Genomic DNA, 21,178 nt, shown 5'->3' on the forward strand with positions numbered 1-21,178 from the left:
AGGAGTTCACAAAAGATAATAGAGGCTACGTGATAGGGAGCGGCGATATTAATTTGTTTAATTAAAGGGATGAAGGGCTCCCGAACAGCAGATTCACTTATCTCGTGGCGCGGGGAGGAACGGGGCTGTGCTGGGCAAGCTGCAGCCTGGCGGAGAGGAGGAGGAGGAGACCAAAAGCCCCCTCCTGCAGCACGGGTGGCTGGATGGAAATCCCTTCAGGTGGGGTTCAGGTGCTCTGAGAGCCAAAGGGCATCGTTTTACGTTCCCAGGAGGATGTTGTGTGACGTTCAGGGAGACGAAATCGGGCGTTTTCCTCCAAGAATAATTAAAAAAATCAGATCTGAAGGCTGCGTGGTGCAGGCAACGTGCTTTTAAGGACGCATCAGCACACACAGAGCTGTGCTTGACGCCTTCCTTCACCTTGGAGCTGTGCTGGCACCTCTCCGAAGTTGTGGCCAGTCTCAGCACAACCCTTGGCATGGGGGAGAGGGGGCTGCAGATCCGCAGATCTGAATTAAATTCCCTCCCCCCCCCCCGGATGTATATTAAAAATATTAAGCAGCACCGAGCTCCGTCGCCCGGCTCAGCGATCTTTGGAGGCGCTTCCTGGCTTTTAACGGAGGGATAAAACAGAACCTGCAATTAGGGTAATTTTTCCTAATTGAATATTTTGCTTTCTTCGCTCCCTTTCAGAGCGTGACGGTAAGTACCAGCCTGCCTAAAGCTTTGGAAATATTTACACTCCCCCTTTCTGGCGGCGGGTGCAAACACGCTTGTTCTCGGGCAGCCCATCTCAGTCCCTCATGAACAACTTGGGAAGGAGGTGGGCAAAAAACCTTTTAACCTCTTCACTGTTATTTCTAGGCAGCGCAGTTCATTTCCCAAGATTAATTAGGAGTGGAAATCATTGGGAACGGCGTGGGCCGGTGGCTCTCCAAGCGCCGGCTGCAGGTCGAGGTAGAAACTCTCTTTGGGGAAAGGAAGTTTTCCCCTTACTTGGGGTTAATTTTTATCTATTTGCTTTATTTATTCTCTTTGGTGTGAATACTTCAGCCCAGGTGAGTGATGGAGGGTGGAGAAATGCCTCCTTGCATCCAGCAGGGACCCAAACCCTCGTGTCCCCTTGAACCCATCCCTTGATGGGACACGAGGCTGTTCGTCATCTCTGCAGCTTTCTGAACCCTCTTTTGCTCTGCACTGGTCCCAGTCTGGTTAAACTGGGACCGTCCTGGGCATGTGGGACCAGCAGCGAGCCAGAAATCACCTCCTGTCTTCACCCAGACCCAACTGAACCTGGGTAAAAAGTTTTCTGTGGGGTTTATTTTTTGCTTTTGAAGCATGCCGAGCGCTCGGCTGCCGTCCTTTAAAACTCCTCAGAGCCTTTAAAGATAGCAGTTTAAAAATGAGTTGATTATTGGGTTTTCTTCAAAGCAGGATGTCAGGAGAAGCTACCTGAAGGCCCAGAGGCTCGACCTAAAAATGTGCCAGGTATTTGGGATTAAAAGTAATTGTAGGTACTCAGCGTAATTGGATGGATGCAGCCCGGACCGCAGGTGGCAGTCGCAATTTTGCAAAACTTGGGGTTGAAAAAAACTGGCATTAAACATCATTTGATGCTCGCCATGAGCCACCAAGTTTTGCTCTTTGTGCTTCTTGGGAAAGGACCAATTCTTGAGCCGTACGGGCAAATTATTTCCGACCCTTCTCTTTTTCTTGTTACTGTTAAATGGTGTTGGAGGAGGAAAAACGCCACTGGAGCTGTCGGGAGCCGTGTAGCTAGAGCAGAGAGTTTGAATTCGGGCTTGGAGTTTAATTTCTGACGCTTTGCTGACTTCTCTGCCTGGGACTGGATTATTTTCCCTGTTCTTTCAGGGGATTAGGGGATTTGTAAACCAGCACTCCTAAGAAAGGCGTCTGAAATAACAGGGAAGGGCACATCTCCTTTCATTTGCCTCAAACAGATTGGATTTAAGGTTCTGGAAGTGGGAAATGTGCAGGAGCTGTTGGCTTTGGGGTCTGAACCTTTTCCCTTTGCCAAGGCAGCGTGGGTGCCTTTTGGGAAAAATGGAGAGGAAACGAGGGGAAATCAGCCTTTTTTATTTCGTAGGGGATTATTTCGCCTCGGCATCGATGGACGACGACGTACCGACTGCAAGTGCATCAGGTCGTCTCGTTTGCCACGTGGGAAATGGGGCTCAGTTCTACAGAAAGCAGGAAAAGCCCCCCGACTTCTTGAGAAGCCAGGCCGTAATTAGGGGCAGTGCTTCTAATTGGGATCAGGCGTTCAAGATCCAGCTCGTGAAGGGCCTTGGCCCCCTAATAGTGTAGCTCCTGTTCCTTAATAAAGAATTCAGACTGGAAATTTTGCCTAGCGTTGACCCCTCCGATCAACCAGCAGCTCCTTGCCTTGGTAACACCTTCCGCTGGGTATAGGATTAATTGGTTGTGTGAGTTAATTGAAGACCAAACTTCATTAGGCTCCCATTATTGTTGCATTTGTATTCTTCCTGTCCTAAATCCTCAGTGAGAACATCTGGTAGTCACTCAAAATAGAAGCCTACATTGCAGGGAGCGACTTCACCATCGTAAAAACATGTTTTTTTTTTTCACTGACTGGGCTTAAGCAGCAGTCACCTTTAAAGAATTTAAAGAATTTCTTCTTCCAGGCCCTTTTCAGAGAGGCAACGTGTTGATGGGATCCCGAATGTGTCTGAATCCTCCCTGCAAGCTCGCGTGGCTCCGTCGTGAGCTGCGAAATCAGCGGTGTCCTCCCTTGGCCTTGCCCCTCTTCTCTTCGTTGCTCTCGCCCCGTTTTCCCTCTGCGTGAGCATCTTCAGGTGTTGCTTTGGAAGGTGTTGCTGTTTTCGCCAACGCAGGGCGAAATGTTTTATCCGATCTCTTTTTCTGTCCCCAAAACCCGGGATTTCAGTGTAATCTCTACGTTGAATTGAAGCGCTCCCGATGGGCTTCAAAAGACAGCGTCTCGATGGCTTGGGCTCCTCTCAGTGCCAGAAGGGTAGAAAAGAGCAAGCGGCAACATTTTTATTTTATTTTTATTTTTGAGGTTTCTCATTTACTGTTTCTTTTGTGCAGATTTTGATGGATCGTGGAGAAATTTGGTAGGAGAGAGCCCGGCTGGCTCTGCCTGCCCTTGGAGCAGCTGGGCTCCATCCCACCGTGGAAATTTCAAGTTTTTGGGGCTTGGGTACTTCCCTTTTGGCCTGATTTTCCCCCCTTAGCTAGTCCCAAGGCTGGTTTGGGTATCCAGCACTCAACCTTCCTGCTGGGGGCCTTAACATTAAGCCAAAACTGGGGGAATTTAATTCTACAGGTGATAAATGTGAAAAGAGTGAGAGGTGGAGAAGCTAACCTGGAGATTTCAGAACAAGGCATTCACTGCAGGAGAGGTCATTTGGGGTCGTGTTCCTACCACCGGTGAGGAATTAACTGAGAAGAGAGCAACGAAAGGAGAAGGTTCGTGATGGAAATGCAACTTAAAAGCCTGCCAGATTCAGGCTGGGTGTCCCGAAGCACGCAGGTTCAGAGGAGCTGGGGACGACTGTGACAATTTTACCAGCCCAAACGTAAAACCTGCTCATGCATCCTCTGCTCGATGATTCTAATGATAATGCCGAAATGACTTGATTTGCTCATTAAAAGATATGTATTGCTCTTCCTGATCATACAAGTAGAGTTAGGAAAAGAGATCTCTGCCTTAAATTAGGCTGCGTCCCCAGCTCTGTGGATGAGCTATTATTTTCCTTCCTACACCATTTTCTTCCCCTATTGCTCCAGTGCCATCCAGACCCCATTAAGTGGGGCTGGCAATCAGGCCTGCAGGAGTAAATACATCAAAAACCTCTGGATGCAGTCAAAGAGAGCTTCTGGGGGCTGATGATCTCCTGCTTTTCTTTCCCCGGGGGCTCTGTTGCCTGCTAAGATCTCATCGCCTCGGGTCAGACCAGCGGGGTTATCTGAAGGAGGCCGTTTGCTACTCCATCCTTCCTGGCTCTGAGCAGGGTTTGCTTGCTCTGCGGGGGCCGTTCCTGGGGTGTTCGTGGTGCCTGGGGTGAATTGGAGAAATAATTCGGTGTCCTGAACGGGTCGGAGCTCTGGGTGCTGTTGTGCCGAGCCGCCTCTGCTCTGTGGGGACTGCCCGAGTTAAAGGGAGAAACAGCAAAGGAGCAGCGGTGTCTGGTGGTGTTAGTGGAGATCCTGTTTGAGCACAGAGACTTTTTTATTAATTTAAAGCCTACCTTAAATTGAGAACAGGGTAATTGTAGTTTTTCCCTTTGTGGATGAACTGAGGAGTGTCACTGCTTCAGCCAGGGCCAGCAAGAAATCCTTTGCGGGGTTTTTCCAAATTCACCAGGGCAGGAAGCCAAAAAAGCAATGAATTCAGCATCTTGTGAGCTTTCCACGCTCCCATGTTATAGGGCGGAGAACTCCAAAGGGCTCCAGCCTGATCATGTGCAGGCAGCATTGTTTTCGGGTCCAGACACCCGTGCTTTATATCATGCCAGAAGCTCGAAGCCCTCAGTGCCACAACGTCTTCCCAGCTCTTCAGGGATCATCCTCAGTGCCCTCATCCCACCGCTGTGAGTTCACCTCTGAGCAGGTCTCAGAGCCTGCAGAGCCTTTTTTTAACTCCATGCAGGGCTTCAGGCCATGGACCGCGTATTCTTCAGGACGTGAGCAGGGTGGGATATTGATTATAATGCTTAGGGTGGTTATTTATCACCTTCATTAGCAGGGATGAGCCCGGCTCGCTGGATTAAGTTGTCCCAGAGACACCCAGATAGCAAATAATAAATAAACAATCGAAGATGGAGTTGGGGTGGGCGGTGGAAGGATCTAGCAGACAGCCTGCTTAAATTGATAATGGGCACGTTCGGTGTGGTTGTTGCCTTTCTGGAGCTGGTGGTGCTGCTTTGAGGGACCGAAATGACTCGAGACGTGTCTGGATTGAGCCGATGGAGACACGCCTGGGGGTAGTCGCCTTCCTCCCTGTCCCATGACTTTGGGTAGGTGTCTGCACAGGATTTCACCCACAGATAAAAACATCAGAGATGCTATTTTGCTAGGAACCTATGCTCCTTCTAATGAAATAAAGCTACAGCTAAAATAATTAATTTCCCTGAAGTGGTGACGTGGTGGAAACGGAGAAGGACGTACAAACCGGAGCGGGTTTTACGCTGGGTGTTTCCTTTTGCTCCTCACTTAATTTCCTTCTAGTTTGCCACCAAATAAACCTTCCACTATTGGGGGAGACATGAATATCTGTGCGCCGTTGTAGGATTGCAGCTGTTTTGGGCTTTCAGGACCGGCTCAGTACAGCATTGCACCTGCGGTACCCTATTTCATATGAAAAACACAACTTTTGGCCAAAGTGATCTCAGTCAGAAGGGGCAGGAGGACTAGGTGAAAGCAGCTGAGCTGAAGCTGCGGGGAAGTGGCTCAGCCTTTTTGGCAGCTTTCAGTTGCATTCAGTTGCATCCTCCCTGCCCAGGAAACTCTGTATCAGGGGCTCGAGCTTGCAAATCCCCAAATTTCCAGGTTTTAGGGTGTGTGTAGGGACACTGCCTGCTCACAGTAATTTGGGGTGGCGAGCACCGAGCCCAGGAGGTGAGCAGCCAGCTGATGCCATGGGTTTATAGGAGTGAGCCCTGCCTTTATTTAGGACCAAAATCCAGGCGTGTAACACAAACCCCATAACACTCCTGCTGTAAAAAACACTGGTTAGGACATCGTGCGTCTAATAACGACAGCGTTTTGCATTTCTTGCTGTAGGTCTGTGATTCAAGAAGGATCCTCTTCAATTAAAGAGTTTTCCTCTTGCCCAAGTGATTCCTGCAGGAGCTCCTTGTGCTCTCCTGCTGCCAAAAGGCACCAAAAATCCCCGATGTGGCTGTGGCAAAGTGCGGAGCTGGCAGAAGGAGGAAGAAATAAATCAGGGCCCGGGTGAGCGTTATGGGGAGATGATCGTTAACCAGCAGTCATGTGTAAAAAGCGGCGTCTAGACACTCAAACGCCTGCTAATAGCCTTTGATTAACCATTTTTTTGTTTTGTTCTTGCTCAGTGTGTTAATCACTGTGATTAAAATGCTTAGCCACCATGGAGATAGACGTGGTGTAAATTAGGAAGTAAGCGAATCCAAACAGATGGGGCAGGGAGAATTAGTGGCTCTGGCAGGGCCGGCGTTAGGCGAGGTAAGGCCAAGGAAGATTTAGGGGAGACCCTAAATAAGCCAAGAGAGGCAAATTTGCCTGTCCTGTGGGCCTGCCAGCCTTCCCCACCTTCCTGATCCCATAAACCTCGCCTCCTCCAGGCTTTTTCCTCTGATTTTAGAGCCTGTTCCTGGCCTCACCTGGTCACCACATCCCAGGGTGAGGTGACTGGTTGGTTGGGATCTTTTTGATAGGAATAGCAAAAGAGCCTTATTGTTTGCCCTTCCACCCCAAAACGCGTGCAGGTACCCAGTCCTTCCTTAGCTGCCCTTTCTCTTCCTCCTTCTCCTAAATCTGGGCTACTTTGGTGTGAAAAGTTGGAAGTTTCCTAATTCCTTGCTTCAGGGAAGTGCTGGCGTCAGTCTGATCCGCTACCGAATCGTTGCTGTGTGTCCCCGAATTCCTTTTTAGCTGAAGTTCATTTTCTTCTTGTGCTGTCAGGGTTTTTTCTGCAGTGCCAGAGGGATTTTTCCAGGGGGCCTTGGGCAGCCGAAGCTCTGGGATGTGAGACGAGTGAGGTGGAAAGGGGATGTGTGTCTGAGGGAGGAGGCTTTGCTCGGAGCTCAGCACTTCCACGGGCTTCCGGAGGAGCTGCATCCTTTTGGGGTTCATTCCTGGCCCTTTTGGAGCAGTGGGGTTGTTTTCCAAACCCCATGTTCCATGAACTCCAAGGGCACGTTCCTGGTTCCTGGTGCTCTTCTGTGACCCCAGGCAGCACCGTGTCTCGTGTGAAAGTCACTCCTGTTCCTTTCTTTGCTTTCTCCATCCCCTCGCTTTGGTGTTTCCTCTGCTGTCCTCAGATGAACCACCCATCCTTTTCCTCATCTTTCCCATTTCTTCCTTCCCTTGACTAATCACAGCAATTTTCCAGCCTCATGAAACCCTCTGCCTCTCGTGCCTCTCGTTACGCCGCTCCTCCTTCCTTTCACCTCCTGTTTTTTCCCCGAGAGGTACGTACCTGTATGCAGCAAGCCACAGAGGCAGCTAAATCAAAACAAAACATTTCTTTTACACCTCAAATCCATCCACGAAGACCTCAGACCCAGCACTTTTATGATCTAAAAGGCTGGGCTTGGTCAGCCCTCTTTTAAAGCCATCAAGGCACGCAAGCGTGTAGCCGAGTGCGTCAGGCTCAGCGCTGCCCCCGATTCCAAGCACTCAGCAAATATTTTATTTGCTTTATTTTAAGGTTTTCAGAAAGTGCTGTGCTGTGCCTGCCAGGACAAGGCTGGCGTGTATTTTAGGTGACACATCAGAAGGGATCCGGACTCTGCTTTGCGGCGCTGCTGCGGCCAATTGTTCAGCGCTTCGCTCCGGCTCCCGACGCGCCTAATGAAGACGTTGTCGTGAGCCCGGATTCGTCCTGAATGCCATTAGCTGCTGGCTGAGAGAGCAGGAACGCGGCCCGCGATGCCAGGCTCTGCGGGTTTTGTTCAGCAGCCATCAGATAGGGCTTTGGAGGGGCTAAATGCTGAAAATAATCAGCGCCTGAGCCAGCTGGTGGCACCCGGGCTCCAAACCGACTTCGATTAGGGTAAGGTAGAGCTGGGGGCGTCTTGCTGGGGAAGGGGGGACAGAGATATGTGAATATTCTGGCACGCAGGAGAGCTGGCAGAGAAGACAAGGGAAGTCTCTGCTGTCAGCTTGCGTTAGGGTCCCCGTGATATCTGTGTGTTGCCTTGGCAGGGCGCGCGGCGCGCAGACGTGGCGTATCTTGCAGCCAGAACCCGAAATCCTTCTCTCGCTGGAGCCCGTCTCGTTGGAACTACCTGGGTTAGCCTGGAATTAATGTTTATTTTTTTCCTGGTTGCAATCTTCTGCAGTGGGTTTGCGGGAGGGGAGGAAAGCAAGAAACCCGCAGTCGTGTTTGGGGAGTTTTATTTGGTCTTGGATGTGGTTTTTGGTGCGCCAGGAGGAAATATTCTGCTCGCCATGTGCCACAGGATGACATGGGGTTGTTTGGGGAGTCTCTGTACGTGCCACGTGAACTTTGGTTGTTCCTGGGATGTGCTGCATCACTCAGGATCCCCGTGGAGAGGAACTCAGCCTGGTACCACGTCCTATCCCAAGCAGGGTGTGCCTGCTCCTCTGTCTTCAACCCCCTGTCTTCAGCTTCTGCATTTTTTGCTTAGTGCAAAGCAGAGGAGTTCTCAACAGGACCATGCATTTTTGACTTTTGCCCCCATAAACACTGCAGGAGAGGAAAAAGACTCTGCTTTTGTGGTAGAGGTGTCCTCCTCGATCCTGTAAGCTTTTAGGAACCCCAGGGGTATACACGAGAGGTGCGGTGGCCAGGAGGGGTGGGATCCTCCGTGCTCCGCTCTCAGGTCCCAGGGACACCTAGTTTGGTGCAGAAAAAGGGCTTTGTGGTTGAGCGAACTAAAAAGAAGTGTAAAGTGAGCTGGAAACGATCCCAGCACTCTGGTGAGAACCAGAAGCATGGGCAGTCCTCACCAGCTTTGTGGAGGTTCCCTCAGATGTCTGCAAAGCAGGGTGACTAATATTTAGAAGAAACAGTGCTGTATTTTTGCTACCTCTTAAAAAAGTAAGAGAAAGCCTGATGAGCATTTTCCATAGTGATCTTCAGCTTCTTCTCTTGATGCTTCTTGTTTCTTCAAAGAAAACACATCTGCATCATGAAGGAGCACGTTATAAACCGTGATCTTTGGCCTTTTGAGAGCATGCGATCGTCCTGCAGGAACACCTCTCTTTTACGGGGACGGGTTTGGCAGGAGGGATGCTGTCACCTGAGGCTGGGGCTCTGCTTTTCCTTCATCCCTGCAGCACGAAGGCATCGCAGAGCCCGGCAGATAGCAGTGATAGATCCCCGTGTGCTCTGTAGCGAGATGCAAGCTCCGCGTGTTGGCCTGGTTACTGAGATTTCCTTCGATTGTGTTGGTTTAGCTCAGTGGGAGGCTATTTGAGATGGAAATGAAAGGCTCAATGAGCAGCAAATGCTGAAGAGGTGTTAAGAGGAAATACCAGATGGATGAACTTTAGGGTTTTTTTTTTTGGGGGGGGGGGTAATTTTTTGCCAGCCTGCTTTTGGGTGGATTTTCCAGCAGGGTGGGAGTGGGAGCATCCAGGGGGACACAGAGACGTGGGGGACACGCTCCTCTGCAGATAGAAATAATCAGAGAGCTTGATCCTGTCGGCTGTGTGGTGGTTTCAGAGTAGAACAAAAGAGGAAAATATGATAAAAAAAAAAGCTCCTTCACAGTCCCTCTCTGCACCTGCTCCCTCCCATGGGATGCCGTCCTTCCCAAACTGAGCCTGTGGGCACCCCTCTCTCCCAGCTGCTGTTGCACAGAGTTTTCTAGCCTTAAAGATGCAATCACAGAGGCACAAGCAGTGTCACTCGTGGCTCTGATCTGCCAGCGGGTCCCCCTGGAGCCGGCTCTGCTCTGACACGAGGCAGGTTTTGCACACAGAAGCCACCCCTGCAGCCCCCCACTACCAAACCCTTGCCACTACGGGGTGAAAAACCCCATTATTTTCCTTCTAGAAACCCTTCTTTCATTCTATTTATATGTCACTGGGCGTCCTGAACTATTTTTAATTCATTTCCCTCTAAAAAACGGATTCTAAAACTGTCTCTCTAAACAGATGAGCCTGAGTACTACCGAAAAAAAGAGGGCAAGATGCTCCGAAATCAAAACTTCCTGAGCCGCTACGAGCAATCGTGGCAATTATTTCAGAAGTCTGGTGGCAGTGAGGTAATGAGAGGGAGATTTGATTGCTGAAGTAAATGTAATTTACACAGCATTAAGATCTGGTCAAAACCGCGTTCTGAGGCAGCAGATTGCATACTTATCAGGTGTCTGTGGTTTTCCCCTTTTTGCTGCAGACACGCAGACTTATTACTATTCAGGCCATCTAGTCAGGGGTACAATAACATCCCCCCTGCCGCTCTCTGATTTGTAATTTCCTTCCATGTTACGACAAAGTGTCTGCCTCCGAAAGTCGTAATCATTACAGCTGGGGAGTTTGGTGGGCTTGGGGTCGCTGTGCGAGCCTGGAGATCTCCACTTTGCTTTAAAAGGCCTGAAAACGTGCTCTGCACCTGGGAGGAAACTGTGCTGTCCCTTTGGGCTGAACGTTTGTGTAGAGGAGTTTCTTCCCCAATATTCTTCCTGAAAAACCTAATAGCAAGCCAAAGGCTTCTAGGTCCAGGATGATCAGGTCATTAAGCTTTTCAAAACTGGTCCCTTCTTCATCAGCCCTTTGCTGTAGTTAATTTTTTTATTTTCCACACAGTTCCTGGAAGGAGGTCGTGTGTGCCTGGCTTCTGTTCTTACCTGCACGTCTCTCTCTGCTCACTGAGCATTCCCTTTTTAACATCTCTGCCTGGGTGTGTGTGAATTTGTCCGGTCAATATTATAGGTAAAATATAACTTGAGGTGAGATGACTTATAAAAAGGAGGATAAAATCTCATTTAATGAAATTTTGTGCAGCGGTGTCTAACCTTTCAAGTGAGCACGAGTGCTTGTGGGCAGGTGTCTTGCATTTACTCCATGTATTCCAGCTCTTCCACTGCTGCTGACCATTAGTGTCACCCATTAAACCATGTCACTAAGTACCAGGTCCAACATTTCCTTGAACAGCCATGAACTTCATGGCAGGGAAGAGCAGAAAGCAGGGGTTTATGGTCCCTTTCCCATCACACAAAGAGTTTTGATCCCTTGTGGAGGCAGGACATCACCCAAGGTGGGCCACTGGTGTGATTTATTTCCATTTAAGAACATTGCCTGCAGTGAAAGTACAGTTTCTCTTGATGGAGAGGTGTGAAAAGACCCAAACTGGTGTTAGGATTAGAGACATTTGCTATTTAGAGAGTTCTCCCGGATGAAGAAGTGCAGGTTCTCTAAATTGTGTTTTTCCTCTTTTCGTTCTGTGAAAATCCTGAATGCGGGCATTGATGGTTTATCACCAAAGTCTTCCCGGAGCGCTTTGTCCCCCATCTCATTAAGCGGAGGAACGACGAGGATATCAATAATGGGAGGAGGTTGGAAGCCAAAGGATTGAAAAATATAATTTGTTTGGGATGGGGCCAGGGAATAGTGCTGCAGGATCATAAATAAATGGTTTTATGAAGAAAATGCGTGACTTGTAGAGCTTTCTAGCCTCTTGTCTTGTACAGATTACCGAAACATGTACCAAGTTCCCGGCTCAACCCAGTTCTTCAGCAAGTTGTCCGGTTTCTGCTTTTACTTTTGGGATCAGCGAGGTGAAATTCAGATGTACATTTCTCCCCAGGAGAGAAAACCAAAGCAAGGCAGCCGTATGCCAGGGAGAAACTGAATGTGCTCATTGAAAGCTTCATTAAATGTGTATAAAACACCAGCGATCGCAGCAATGGAACTTCAGGTTAGAGGCTGGATCTTTTTAAATGCTGTGAGTGCACGTTTGGGCTGCTAAAACAATGAACAACCGTTTGTAGGCTTGTAGGAGGTCTGTGGTGCTTCTCCAGTTGATAGCTGTGGGTAGGAGGAAAAGTGTCATCTTGTCTCTGGGATGCAAGGGGATGTCAAGATGAGCTGCTGCTTTTGCAACGTAGCCCTGGCTGAATGGGTTGTGAGGTTTAGCAAGTCCTGGCGGTCAGGAGAAGTCCTTGGAGGTGGGAAAAAGGTGAATATTGCACCTCTCTTCCTAAAAGGCCATGAGGATGATCCCGGGAGCTACAGGTTGGTCAGCGCCACTTTGGTCCATAGGGAAATCGTGGAGCGAATCCTCCTGGGACACATTTCTGGGCAGGAAAAGGAGGAAAAGGTACATGGATGTACCAAGGGTAAATCCTGCCTGAGCAACCTTATTGCCTTCTGGATGAAAAGGATCAGACTTGGGGGTGAGGGGAGAGCAGTGGATGCCATTTACCTCGCCACCTTTCAATGCTTTCTCCTGCAGTATCCCCGAGTATCTCCGGGTTGGGATAAGATCAGGATGAGTGGGACAAATAATGGGTAAAAACTCTCTTGGGTGATCTGATCTTAGATGCTGTGATAAAAAAGGAGCTGGATAAGCTGTAGTCGTCTGTATCGTGTTGCCATAAGTTGTGTGTGTGCCGATTTCAAAGCCAGACTCAGCTCAACAAGCAGCCAAGGACCCGTTTCCAGAACCATCGGGACGTTTTCACCCTGCAGAGCTGAACCCGAGAACGAGAAGCATGTGTTCTCCCGGCGCCTCGCTGCTTCTGTTGGCAAAACTGTTAGAAAGCATGGAACCAAACTCAGGAGTGGGCTGAACTTCCCAGCTTTTTGCATTTGTAGGAGATTGAGTCGAGGTTTTTTCCCCCAGCAGCAGCAGATTGCAGCGAATCCCAGCTAGGGGACTGCCATCTGCTCGCGCCCAGGCTTGGAGAACACAGGCACGGGTGGGGAAGGAGTGGAAAGCGTTTTGGAGTGTGTTGTGCTGAAGGACTGGGGGATTCGTGCCTGGATTTCTTATTTCGAGTCGGAGTAGGATCGAATTGAGCTTTGGCTGCAGCACGGTGGTGCGATTTCAAAGAGGAGCTTCCAAAATATTTTGACGCCTCCCCCCTCCCCATTCCAACTCCAAGATGTGTTTTGTTTTTTTTTTTGACAGCTCTCTGCTCTGTCTGCCATAACACACTCAGATGATGAATTCTGGAGGCTCAGCGGAATCCCTGAACGTTACCAGAGGAAAAGGAAAGTGAGGGTTTCCAGCCCGGGGGACTGGGTTAGGAAGCAGAGTGCCTTGTTCTGGAGAAGGAGCTGGGATGTCCTGACCCAGACAGAAGGGAGACATCCATAATAAGTCACAGGGCTTGCTCTGCTCTGTCAGGGTCACATTGTATTTGAGCTCTTCGAGTGCTGAGAGGCCTGGTTATGCCACCTGACTTGGCTAATTTACCCGATTTCACCTGATTTCACACCAAAGGGCTCTGCAGCAGCGCTTGGCGGCTGAGTGGGTGAACCAGAGAGCACTCCAGCGGCGAGTGGGCTGGGAGACCTCCTTCCAGGAGGTCTGGATGTGATTTATCCTCACCTTTCTGCTGCCAGCCGGGCTGGAAATGGTAACCAAGAGCCAGACCCTCCCTTTCCTTGCGATTTCTTTTAGCCAGCAGGACGGGTGCGCAGCTGGAAGTGGCAGCCTTGAAGCAAGCCCTGGAGCATCTCTTCATTAGGCTAATTTGCAGCCCTGCCTGGGAGACCTGTTGCAAAGAAGCGAAGGGAGGATAAGAAAGGCACGGCTCCTTGCCTCTCGGCCGCTTTGTGCTTCTCCTTTGATCGTTACAGCCTCACTGTTAATTATTCAGGCTGTTGTGCTGTGCGTTAGGACATCCCTGCGGAGAGGTGATGGGGTGGTGACACCGAGCTGCTCCCCAGGGAGCTGATGGCTCCGGGGCCGGCGTTTCCTTCTGGCCACAAATCTCTCCCTGTCCTCATCCCTGCTCGTTTCTCACAGGCAGGTTTTGCTCCTCTCTGACAAGACTCCTCATTCAACTCGGCAACGCTGGAGTCAAATCCTGCTCCTTTTTGAGACCTTAGGGTCTGTTGCCTTCGCTTTGGGGCTCTTTACAACAGTTTTCCCTTTGTAAAACCCTAAGGCATCAAAACGTTACCCTGCACTTACCAAGAGCCCAAACCTTGGTGGCTCTGAGATAATAGAGAATTCCCGTGTTATGGCCATTTTGCAAACTTATTTTGCAAAAAAAAAGCAAACCAGCTGCTAAAAAGTTGCAACCCAGTCGCATTTCTTAAGCAGGCACCTCGGTTTTGTTAGGAATTGGGGATTTTAAACTCTCAACTTTTCATTTATCAAATGCCAACACACACCATGCTCTAGAGAAAGAAATTGACGATGATTTCTCAGTTTAATCTAACATTTGGAAAAAAAAAAAAAAAAAAACAAGCCTTTTTTTAACAGCAGAGTTCTTAGATGGTTCATCGGAGCCTAGCTGGGGACAGTGGCTTATCAGATGGGTCAGGCTGTGTCTGTAGGACTTCCAGGGGGTTTGGGCTGAGCTGGGAGCACGGGGTTGGTGTTTCAGAGCTCTGGGAGCCTCTCCCCTGGGACGTGCCGGCGCTCAGGTTTACCAGCGTGCACCCGTATTTATTTTTCCTTTCTTTTCCCCAGCTAAGTGAAGCTGAACACGAGTTTGCCTCCGAGGCGCGTTGGTTCCCCTTCTCCTTCCAGCCTGGTACTTAACAGGCTTTAAAAACTGCTGACAGTTGTTTTAAGAGCTGATTTCCAGGTCGGGCCTTTTGTAGCTCCGCAGCGAGGGGGAAGATATTGTTAGAAACCGCAGAGACGGAAGGCTCGCCGTCGCTCCAGGCAGGAGAAAAGGGTGCTTCACTGCGAGAGAATAATACTTGGCTGCTAAAGTGCTCCTCCTGCTCCTCCTGCCGAGGCACTTGGGGCTCGTTGCAGCAGCCGTTCAGCTCTCGGGCTGGGATGATGTGAGTGTTACGGGTGGCACTGCCATGAAATGTTGGGGTTGTTGGAAAAGCCCTCCAAAATCATCTGGTCCAACCATCCCCTACCACCAATGTCACCACTAAGCCATGTCCCCAAGCACCACGTCCATCCTCTCCTTGAACACCCCCAGGGACAGGGACTCCACCACTTCCCCTGGGCAAAAGCAGCTGATGGATGCGGCTTTGGAGAAGAGGACACGGTGAGAAAGAAGCAGGTCAAACCCAAAGTGCTCTTGGAGCTCATTCCTCACCGTACCTTGAGGCAGGCTCTGTGCTTGTGTGGTGTCTGGGGTCCTACTGCACCCCGTGCATAACCTCAGGGAATGCTCCCTTTGCATGCCTTGGCCTCATAATGTTTCAGCAAGCACCCATTTTTTTGTCTGTTTTGTTTCTTTTCCTGTGGAATTGGGCAGTCAAAACCTACTGTGAATACATTACCGTGCACTGAATTGCAGAAGAGAGATTTAGCTTTTTTCCTGAAGGATTTTAAAATACTCTACAGACGCTTTCACGTATCCCAGCTTAAATGCAGCCGCTTCTTTAGGATTAATTCGAGACAGAGGGAGGAAATCTTGCCCAGGGAGATCAGGCAAGGCAGCCTGCACCTCTACATCGATCTCCACAGACCGACCTTACCCAGTGGCTTCTTTGCAGGAGGGCAGATCACGAGCAGAGAATTTCCTTGCATGAACCCAGGTGTTGGCTCCAACCCCAGCTGCTCCCTTTCTGTCCCCAGCCCTGCAGAAAGCGTCTCAAAACTCTGGCTGATGGCAGAAGATGGCCTCAAATTGAAGGGCGACTCCAAATTGTTGTTTGTGTCCATGTTCAGCTGCATCACCGGGCTTCAGAGGTGTGAGAGCAGCTCTTTTGAAGCAGTTGGGTGCCACGCCGTGCCTGTGCCGTGAATTTCACTTCCTTCCTTTCTCCCGAAATGCAAAACCCTCCAAAGATTCAGGGTGAAAACCGATAAAATATTCATCTATTCTTAGCCTCATTAAGGCGGCGTAATTGGATGTCGGCGCTGTCTCGCTCCCGAGCCAGGATTCATTTCCATGGGCAAGGGGATGCTTGCTCCTCGTGTTGATGGGTGTGTGAAGAGTCCCTGCAGCTCACCTCTCCTGGAAAGCACCAGACTGCCACGGCACTGCCTCGCTTCCCAGGGATGCCTTTGCTCTCTGATGCTCCCTTTGCTCCTACCCTGGGCAGGGATTGCCAAACAAACAACTTCTTGCAAGTCTTTTGCTTCCCGAAGCCATGTGTGATTTCTGATTCTAACAAAACTGCATCCATTTGAAGGGTCTTGCTCCCCCTTCCCTTTTTTTTTTGGGTGTTTTTGTGCATTTCTTCCCTTTTGGAACTGAAACTATCTCCGGCTAGGCTCGGAATCTCTCTGGGTGCTGTTTGCACAATGTGAAAGGTTTTGTCCTAAAGAGCCTTACTGTGTGATTTTGCACTCCGTGGAAGTCCTTAAGGATAACCCAGGAGGGCGAAAGGGAGCAGTTTGGGGTACCTCAGTACGTTTGAGATAAGTTTATCTAAGTTTCCTCTAAATTTCCTGATGAATGATGCCCATTTTCCTGCATCCTGCATGGCACCGACTCTGCTGGTGGTTACAGAGGTGCCAAGGAAGAAGGACAGCACTAAGGATCTGGAGGATGACACCAGCACCTCCAGAGGAGCTAGCTTGCAAGTAATTCCCTAATATTCAACATTTGTCTAATTTCACTTCTTTCACAGGCTGCTCGATTTAGGGAAAGCTGCCATTGAGCGATTCCAGTTTTATTCACAGCTCCCAAGCGTTGTAAACATTGTCACTCCGAAACGCAGAGGTATTGGAAAGGTTTCTTCTTCAAGGCACCGCGTGGGAGCTGATGAACATGTAATAAAGCTTTGGCTTCACCTCTTAATTAAAGATTTGGGTTCATCTCTCCTGGGCTAATCCTGTGCAAGCGTCAGACTTGCACGCCATGGGACGGATCCTGGTGGAGGGGGTGCTGATTTATCAGCTTAAGAGGGGGCAGTTGAGTGCAGAGACGGTGCTGAAATGCCACAGACCTTGACCTCATGGCCCTTGAGCATTTGTAGGACGGTTGGATGCGTTCCCGTTACCAGTTTATTTGAGGTATTAAATAACTTCGTAATTTTCTCTTGCAGACAGGTGGTTGCAAATGGGCAGCGGTGAAATGCTGGAAGTAATTCAGAGGTCAGCCAGCTGAGGCTTATTCCTTCCAGAGCCGTGCTGGGGTTGCTTTCTTAAGGCGTATTTACTGCCTAATCTGCGGAGATGAGTGTAAGGGAGCCTCTGAAGGAATTAGTGCAATTCAGCTGAGGCTACTTTGCGTGCAGGGAGTGAGAGCAGCCGAAGGACCCACCGCTGCCTCAACTCGTAAGGGCAATCCCAGCAATGTCCATCCTAAAAAAAAAAAAAAAAAACAAAAAACATTTAAAAACTGCTTTTCCACCCTCAGATCTGGTCTGTGAGTTCGGCTGATGAAATGAAGGATGGGACTTCAGTTTTTTGTGGCCCTGCCTGCTGTTGGCACGGCCTCAACAAAACCATCATGCACATCTTGGTTTCAAGCCTGCCGACAAGGAGGGCTTCTGGAGCACATGCTGCAATGTTTTGCTGGCATCTTTGGTCCTTTTTGGGGGCAAGGGAGGTGAATTCTGCTGTCTCAGTTTAAAGACAAACTGCTTTTTTTTCAGGGAAAGGCATAAGCAGAAGCACAGGAGGTGATTTTGGGTGCTTGGAGGGTGCTGTCCTGGCTGTCAGGCTCTCAGGCTGCTTTGGTGTATCCAGACTCGAGGCATGCCTTGGGTTTAGGAGATCCAACAGGTCATAGGGTGGACCCGTTGACCTCCAGAGGTCCCTTCCAGCCTCAACCATTCAGTAATTCTCTGAAGATGCTATGGTGTTGGAGGTCCCTCACATCCCCGTGTTTTCCACTGGTTTCCCAAATCTTTCCACAAACGTTTAAGACCCGCTGCTGAACCTCCCTCCGGAAGATGCTGTAATTTTAACAATAGCAGCTAATTTTATCCTTTCTAAGTGTAATCATGAGTTTCAAAGGCTTCTCTCCTCACCTCACCAGTTGAGGGGATGTTCTGGAGATGAATCGCTCTGCCCGCTTGCCCTGCCACGATTTGTTTCCAACCCAGATTTATCATACTCTGGTTAAGTCCACCTGCATTAACATCTTACCTGATGTCTCGTGCAACGTTTTGTGCTACCCCGAAGAAACCAGGAGGATAACCTCCCTCTAACGTGACTGCTCACGGCGTGAGAAGAAACCAGAGAATGGATTAAGCTTAAAATCTGGCTTTTCAAGCCGCAATCCGGGCTGATGGAATTGGTCTGTTACTGCTCCCCGAGGCATACTCTAACCTCGTAATGGAGGCCCTGGGCGTAAAGAAGTGCTTTAAGCAACTTATCTGGAAGTCTGAGCCTTCACCTTTCCCCCCTTGGGTCTCCGTTCCTCCCACCTGCCTGCCCCTGTAATGATTTGGAGGTTTTCGTATGGATTTTCGCGTGGCTGCCTTGGAGATCTGCTCGGCCAACTTCCCCCCGGACTATCTACAAACATTAAAAGATGTTTGAAATTACTCAACCTCAGTGGGGCTTGAAATGGAGCCACGTTCCCTTGTGTCAACAAGAGCGTTTTGAGGGGTGATTGTAAAGGCCAGGATAAAGATTTCCACCCCGGTGCTGCCCACAAACCTGCTGTGTTAAGCGATGTTCCCCTGCCTGCTGGCTTGGACGTGCTCCTCTGGGTCTTACATCTTGGTCTTCCTTCTTCTCTTTTACTAGGGTGCTGCAAGCAGTGAAGGGCTGCAAGGCCTCCAGCAGAAGCTACCACCTCTCCTTCACCTTCAGGCCACCCTCGAGCCACAAGGAGGAGGAGTGGCGAGGTGTAATTGGGCTTAGTTAGGTCCAAGAAGGTATCTGTTGAGTGATTCTGCTGACCTGTAGGCTGGTGGCTGTCTGGGTTAGGAGGACAGTCAAATTTTCACTCTTTCTTTTGGAAAATATCTATTTCAGTGGGTGCGATGCAACCTCTGCGTCTCTCCTGGTTCAGGAGCTCTTCCTGCAGCCACTTGGATATTTTGCAGTAAATATCTGGGAACAAGACAGCATCCTCTGATGAGCAAAGGCATCCTTTGAGTGCAAGCTGAGGAATTAATTTATTTTTTAGTTATTTTGCTTTCGGTGAGTGGAGAGCCCTTCTGATGCTCGGCCAGATGTTGAAGAAAAATAATTCACCTTACAACAAAAGCAGCACACGCGTGCAGTATGTCAAAGTCAAAATTAGCTAAATATTTGAAGGGCTGATGCTTTCATGTCAAAGACATGCAGTAACAGTGGGGCTGAGGGTTTGGGAGGTTGGTGAAGGCCCCTTCCAGTGTCTTCCAGCTCGGGTGTCTCGCAAGCAACGCGGTGAGTGCCAGACCTAATGAAGCCTGCCCTCCAAGGGGCTTGTGCCTCACGGTCAGCTGCTCTGGCCCCCAGGAGGGGATTGTGGAAGCTTTTCCTGCCGTTTGTAGGGTTTTCTTCTGTGCCCAAGAAGGGAGAGGCTCATGCCCATGGATGAGAGCAGAGGAGGATCCATCAACCAACCTCTTCTGGCATTAGTGGCATCCTTTGTGGGCTCAAACTGATTTTTAGCCTGTACCTTGAGTGGGAACTCTCTCTTTTCTCTTTATATATTTTATATAACCTTTAGATACCTTACTCTAAATACATAACAGAGATACATCCTTTATATCTCTCAACCACAAATTATCTTTAAGATTGCTCCTGCTATGTCCTATGTGATACATACGTACAATACGCTCAGATAAGCAATCTCGAAGGTTAAAACAACTTGTGGGATGACCAAAGCTTACACAAACCAGCTTGTTTTAGTGCACGGCTGCCTCCAAGCAGGAGGGTGGCAAATAAAACCATTAGGGGAAAAAGGACAGCTGATGTAATGCAGTCAAAAGTGGAATCGCAGTGTTGGGTTAAACTTTATGTGAATAGTTATAGGATAGGATATGTATATAGATAAATTATAGGCAGATAGATGTATAGATAAATATGTACCTAAATGGGAGTCTGTTTATAAAAATAGATAAATAAGAGGCTTTCAAAAAGGGATATCCATGTAGCAACCTTAGAAGTTGTCTGGGCTCATCTTGCCCCTCCTTGAACAAGGGGAAAGAAAACTCTGCAGGTGGCACTTGTGGGGGGTGGGACTGCAGATTCGGCAGCCCTACAGGAAAAGAGAGCCACTAATCCTCCTAATCGTAAGCGTTATTATTTGGGAGAGCATTTTTTCTTCCTCTTAGGGCTTCAGCTCCTCGAGGGATCACTTGAGCAAGAAGAACTCGCTTTGTACTCCAGGAATACGTGCTTGTGATTCTAGCTGCGAAACAGCAGCTGGAAAGTACGAGTCCTAAGCGCTGAAAATCAAGTAAGAAGTGCCCACCGATGGCACTCGTGGTATTTCTGACTCCTGAGATTAAAGCATTTTGGGGCACCATCAGTCCAGCTGCAGGAAGGCTGCGGGTCTGGAGGAGCAGAGCGTGCTTAAAGGTTGGAGCTGACCCCTTGTCCTGTAGGTAGGTGCGGAGGCCACCGACCAGCTGGAGCAGGGCAGTCACGGTTTTCGGTGTCTGATGTGCCTTGGAAATTGTGGGGGTAAGAGAAGAAACACACTCTTGAGGTTTATGTCTGAAATAAGCTCAGACAGGGCTTTGCAGCTTGGATGGCGTGGATGGCAAAGCAGGAATGAAAAAAGTGGTTTTCAAGTGTGGACATGGCTGTGGCATTCGGGGTGGGTTTGCTTTGTGAGCAAGTCACAGAAGATGCAGAAATCTGAAATATCTGAGTTCCTGGAAGGTGTTTGAGGGTAAAATAATTGTGCAGGATCATCATAGTAGCTGCTCTCACCTGCTTCTGAGCATGGGGCTGTTCTCCTGGAGGAGATGGTGAAAAAGGGGGTGATGCTTGCAGAAGCTTTGGGGGGAGTTAAGTACAGTGCTCACTGGAGGATGGTAAGATTTGTCTTCTAACCCATGCAGAGATCTTGGGGAAACTTCCAAAAGCAAGTTTGAAAACTCACCAGAAGTTAGTAGAATCACAGAACCGTGAAGTTTGGAAGAGCCCTCCAAGATCATCTGCTCCAACCATCCCCCTACCACCAATGTCACCCCCAAAACCATGTCCCCAAGCACCACGTCCAACCTCTCCTTGACCACCCCCAAGCTGAAATCCTCTTACATGCCCCAAGAGCGGTGCAGGCAGTCCTAACCTCAGGGCTGCCAAAGATTTTAGGAGCAGGCAGCAGCTGAACCACCGCGCTTTTTGCTTCAGCCTGCACTCGCGGTGGCAGTCGTCTGAAGTGCTCATTAAGATGGGGAGCGATTTGCATATTATTAGCATTATTACACGGGAATAAAAGCGCTGCCAGTTCTTCCCCTCCCTCTTTCATCACCCGCCTTTATGAGCGCTTCCCAACCCCGTTTGTTG

General features: G+C 49.3%; 1 protein-coding gene across 1 annotated transcript in view; it reads left to right on the forward strand.

Annotated features, from left to right (window-relative positions):
* The window catches only part of XKR6 (XK related 6), a 136,915-nt gene that overhangs the window by 9,203 nt on the left and 106,534 nt on the right, over positions 1 to 21,178 (forward strand). The gene's annotated exons all lie outside the window — the stretch shown is intronic.

Source organism: Anas platyrhynchos, chromosome 3 (assembly GCF_047663525.1).
Source record: "Anas platyrhynchos isolate ZD024472 breed Pekin duck chromosome 3, IASCAAS_PekinDuck_T2T, whole genome shotgun sequence".
NCBI lineage: Eukaryota > Metazoa > Chordata > Aves > Anseriformes > Anatidae > Anas > Anas platyrhynchos.